Consider the following 6,077-nt stretch of genomic DNA (forward strand, 5'->3'; position numbering starts at 1 on the left):
GAAATTTATATGATTTAGATGCCAGTTCTGTTATTTAATGTTCATTAATATGCTATCCAATTTAATTTATAAGCCAGAGTCTATGGTTTTTACTCTCACCTGAGGAGGCTGGTATGATAGTAGCTAATTCCTAAATGGTTAAACTGATGGTGTTGCATCTCATCCTGTGTTACATGCTCCCTTACAGAATGAAAATACATGTGCACAGGCTCCACAAATAGAAATGTGAACAACTGACCTCATTATTTGAAGCTAATTGTTGGGGAATCAGAACAAAGGCCCGTGTGCACATTGGGTTGATGCAACTGGACAGTAAAAAAGATTATTAAGTATCTACTTCACAAAATTGCTCTTGAGACCTTAAAGCATGCAGCCAGGGGATGAAATGGAATATTTAAGATTGTGCCAAGGCCAAAATAGTGTTTTATTTTGTGCCTGTTTAAAATATCGGACAAGCTTTGCCCCAAGGCCAGAATAATATGTGCGTTCCACTGGAAATGCGTCGTTCTGTGATGAATATTTCATACGATTGAGGATCTGCAAGATAATTCTGCGCTCCTTCATTGAGCTTTAATTTCCTCATGGAGGATGCCACATCTGTCTGGAGGCATCATCGAGTCAGACATTCAGTCTCGGTCTGGTTCATGGCGCAACTGAGCGATGATGAATTATTAAGCTGCCAAAGAATCATAGTAAAGTCATCCCCATTCAAGTGAAGGGAGGAGCATGAGGGATTGGTCAGTTTGAAGGAGCGACCTATAAATAGCAGGATAACAGCGGATTATTTTTACAGGACATGAAGTAACTCAGATATGATTGTGTAGGTGGCTATGTGTGCACGTGTGTGATGAACAGAGGTTTTCTCTGACCTTCCACTGCACTTCAGAGATGATAGATCACTTGGGCGGTATGGGCTACTGCCTCTTGATAATACATGGTCAGGATAGGGAAATATTAATAATTTATATAATAAAAATATATTCAGATAGATTCAGTGACTGCATGAGCACTGTTGCACTTTTCTAATAGCACTATATTATTTTTAATGTATTTTGTTATTTTTAATCCATAAATGCATTGTTTTTAAATCACTTAAAAATGACTCCTGTCTCTTTTTTTCCTCTTTATTATGGCTGTTACTTACTTTGAATAACCAATGCAATTTGATTGATAAATGAATAAATAATTGAAATATTTAAAGACAATTCAAAGCCTTTCCACTGTGTATGAAATATGATTTTTTTTTTAAGTGAATGAATGAATGAATAATGAATCAATCGATCAATAAATGATTAATTCAAATGAAAATTAAGGCAATGCAATGCCTTGCATTGTATCTAAGAAAAGTGATGGATAAATTAATAAATTTAATTTTATTTCATAATAATTAAGACAATCCAGAGTCACCACTGTAACCACTGTGTATGAAATCTGATTAATTAATTTGAAAATTAATTTATTAATGAAAACAAGCAAGCATACAAACAAACAACTACCAACGATAGATAGATGGATGGATGGATGGATGGATAGAATGCAATGCCTTGCCACAGTGTATCAAAATGGCTACAAATAAATTATTTACATCAGTTGTGATACAAAAATGGTAAAACAAATAATGACTGAATTCATTTTTGACATTTTTCTAACCTGTGTCTCAATGTCATGAGGAGTTCCTAAAAAAAAAAAAAAAAATACTGTTCTTCACACAGTTATAGCATCTGTAAAAACTGTACACTCCAAGCACACGCTTCTTCCTTCAACAGCCCTCAAAATCCTGCCACTAAGCCTCTAATGCACATCTGATGTCACATAGGCTCTAGCATGGAGATGGGAAGATGTTGCACCGCTGTTGTGAAATACTCATGCAGGCTTTGGATGGAGTAGAAGGAGCAAGTGTGTTTATTTCTGCCATGCTAATGCATTGCGACAGTGCGCTTGTGTGTGAGCAGTGGGGTGAAGCTGGGGGTGGGTGCTTCTGACATGTTCAACCGAAGGCCACGTCAAGCTCATGGATCCGTCTGTCAACTCCGTTTTCCCACACTCTCATCTGCCACAACCGAGGTCTTATTTTAAGAAGCCGGTGTCATGGAGGGTTGACCAGCACGTGCTTCCACATGCAGTTTTAAACATCAGGATCAGAAGTGAGCTGATCAACTTCTGTTAGCCCCCTATCGCCGGGTGCCTGGCAGCTCTCTGTGAAAGTAAAAGTAGTTTAATCAGTCCGGCATTTGCACACTAAACAGGTAAGACATGGAAACGAAATCAGTATTAAATGATAAGTTTAGCCTTTCACTCTGCTGCTGGCAGACCTGGTTAATATTTCACGTCGGAGAAGGCGGTGTGGAGACTTATCCAGGCTTACTGTCATTGTCAAGAGAAGTGCCTGCAGAGGGGGAATTAAAGGCTGCACAAAATCTTACTCCAGCTGCAGACTGGAGAAAGTCAAGATGTACATATTTGAATCTAGATTTGAAGGATCCATTAGAATTTAAACCGCATATTTGGGCTGAAGTGAAGTCTCCTCCTTTTTTAGGAGACTATTTAGGTAATGGCACCTTCCATGGGACATTAATCTGTGTAATTAGGTTTCAGCCTTGCCGTGTGAAATAGATTGCTCTGGCATACTTCACTCCTCTGCAACCTGTACCTAGGAGAACTTTGGTGGAATGAACATTTTTTGGCTGTGTACCTTCCTATTAATTTCCTTGCCAGCCCCAAACATCCATCAGCTCTTATAAGGGGAGATTACATCAGGCCTGATCGGATCCAAAATAAGAGCTGGCTAGGCCTGCTGCTGTCCGGATGATGACGCAGCAATATCATAACATGTACTGGAAGACTGAGAGATGCTCGAGACATTAACGAGAAGTCGGCATTAACGAAAATCTATTTTCGAAATGCATGTTACAGGTCATATCGTAAACAAGTGTTGTTTTAATGTCATTAATATACTACTGTCATTTTTGTTAACATTTTTTTTCATTCAATTTAATAGTTTCTGTTTTCACTTTAATTTTTGTTTTATCAATTTTATGTGTTTTGTCATATTTAGTATTTTTTTTAATACATCCATATTTTTTGTTAATTTTTAGTACTTCATGTTAAATTAAGTGGGAGAGAAGAAGAAATGTGGCCCTGGGAACTAGCTGAAATAAAATGCGTTTTAATTGTATTTAAATAAGTGCTGTCAAATGATTAATCCAGATTAATCAATAGGCTACTTCAGTTTCAACTGGACATTAAAGGTATAATTAACCCCCAAATAAAATTTTTGTTATCATTTATTCACCCTCTTCTGTGTATGAGGACTATGTTTTTGAGGGGAAAGCAAAAGTTGAACACCGTAAAAATATCAGAGAAAAGTAAGTCATAAGTTTGGATCAACATGAGGGTGAGTAAATGATGACACCATTTTCATTTTTGGGTGAACTATCCCTTTAAACTGTAATTATTTGAGACTAACAAGTGATTTTTATACCTGACAGCTGTTCATTTGTGGGACTTTTGTCGATTAAGCAAGTTGAGACTTTCATCCCACTGCCTTGGTGGACAGCCCTTTTATAATATAATGCTGATTGGTTAATGTGTCCCTTGTGGCCTAAACGTAACATTAACTTCACGCATGGACAACCTTTGAGGTGCAGCTGTTCTAGATCTCCAAACGAGCGCTGTCCTGAAGTGTTGGCTTCAGAGGGATTTCCGTGTAATCTCTTTATTAGCGCACAGTCTGTCAGTCTCGATCACTGGTGTTGTTGTGACCGAGCCCTGCTGTGTGGGAGGGGGGTTCTGGGAGCCAAGGTCCCAGCCAATGGTGCCCTATCCTGTCGATTAGCTCCATGCTATCTCATTAAGTTACTTGAGTACCTTTGCCCACTTGTGTTGGCAGGACACAGAAATGGTATCTGAAAACAACAGCTAATCATTGTGAAATGCTTCTTTTAGTATTGATCACAGAGGCTTCAGTGCAGCCGCCGTCCATCATGCAGAGCGTAAAACGTGTGCAGACATGGTTCTGATGCCAGAGTGATGTCTGAATATTGAGTACCCAATAAGTGTGTTAGCTTATGGTTTAGGTGACCAGGGAGCAAAATATAACATTGAGAAAACCATTATAAATATATATAGGTAAATTTATTCATAGAAAGATTTCTCTTTCTCTCGCTCTCTATATAACTTTTTAATTAAAGGTAAAAAAATAATAATAATAATAAATAAAAAAAATAATTAATATGTATAGTCATAAAATGTATTACATAAGTAATTTGTACCGATGTATTTATTACATAAGTAAATAGTAAATATTACTTTATAAATATTTAAATATATAGGCTACATATATGATTATACTGTAAATATATATATATATATATATATATATATATATATATATATATATATATATATATATATATTTGTTATATATATTTATATACATATATAGTGTTCCTGTAGCTCAATTGGTAGAGCACTGCGTTTTCAAGCGCAAGGTTGGGGGTTTGATTCCCTGGGAACACATGATATGTAAAAGTTGATAGCCTGAATGCTCTGTAAGTCGCTTTGGATAAAAGCGTCTGCTAAATGCATAAATTTAATTTAAAAAATTTATTTAAATTAATTTAATAAAAAGCTCTCTCCTCTCATAAAAGTATTTGTATTTTTAAGTTTTAAATTTTTATTTTATATATTAAAATATATCACTCTTTTATATTTTTACTATACTACTATTGACTTTTAATATATATATATATATATATATATATATATATATATATATATTTATTTATTAATATTTATAAGTATACTTCTGTCATAAAATATTTATATAAACATAGCATTTTCATAAATTGTAATGTTTATATTGTAGTTAAAATTAATTTAATAAAAAGCTCCATCTCCATCTCATAAAAGTATTTGTATTTTTAAGTATAATATTTGTAAGTTTATATACTTATGTAGACTTTTGTATCTGACGTGTATATTCAGTACAGACCAAAAGTTTGGACACACCTTCTCATTCGTTTTCTTTATTTTCATGACGATGAAAATTGTAGAGTCACACTGAAGGCATCAAGGGCTATTTGACCAAGAAGGAGAGTGATGGGGTGCTGCGCCAGATGACCTGGCCTCCACAGTCACCGGACCTGAACCCAATCGAGATGGTTTAGGGGTGAGCTGGACCGCAGACAGAAGGCAAAAGGGCCAACAAGTGCTAAGCATCTCTCGGGGAACTCCTTCAAGACTGTTGGAAGACCATTTCAGGTGACTACCTCTTGAAGCTCATCAAGAGAATGCCAAGAGTGTGCAAAGCAGTAATCAAAGCAAAAGGTGGCTACTTTGAAGAACCTAGAATATGACATATTTTCAGTTGTTTCACACTTTTTTGTTATGTATATAATTCCATATATAATTCCACGTGTGTTAATTCATAGTTTTGATGCCTTCAGTGTGAATCTACAATTTTCATAGTCATGAAAATAAAGAAAACTCTTTGAATGAGAAGGTGTGTCCAAACTTTTGGTCTGTACTGTATATATAAAATTGTGTGGTGTTTTACAGTGTTATTAATGTTAACGGTGTTACTAAAATAATGAAAAGCACTGGAATGCAAATTGCTGGGCCTTCGTCCAGATTTCAGCTGAATGGTGCACAAACAAAATACTTTCTTCTTTTTTTTTTTTTCTCAAGCGTGGCAATTCCCTCGACATAAGCAAGGCCTGTTGTGGTCAATAGCATCATATTAATTCTAAGCAACCGTCGCAAAACTGGGTTAGTGATGCTGCCTAATCAAAGTCAGGTTGTCCCAACTCACATTTTTTGCATTTTGTGATACACATCTGCCCTGTCAACTACGATAGCAACCTCAAGAGGGAATTAGAAGCCTAAATTAAAATGCATTTACACTCATTAAAAAAAATAAAGAAGTCACATTTGGTTCTAGATCATGCAAGTTACGCAGCCCACATAAATTAATTTGCATGTTTTATTGAAAAGCCATCTCCTCTTCTTTCACAGGAACCATTACTTCATGATTCTTTTTCACCCAGTCCAAATGCTTTTTATATCAGCAATTACTG

The sequence above is a fragment of the Carassius carassius genome, chromosome 28 (assembly GCF_963082965.1).
Source record: "Carassius carassius chromosome 28, fCarCar2.1, whole genome shotgun sequence".
Taxonomy (NCBI): Eukaryota; Metazoa; Chordata; class Actinopteri; order Cypriniformes; family Cyprinidae; genus Carassius; species Carassius carassius.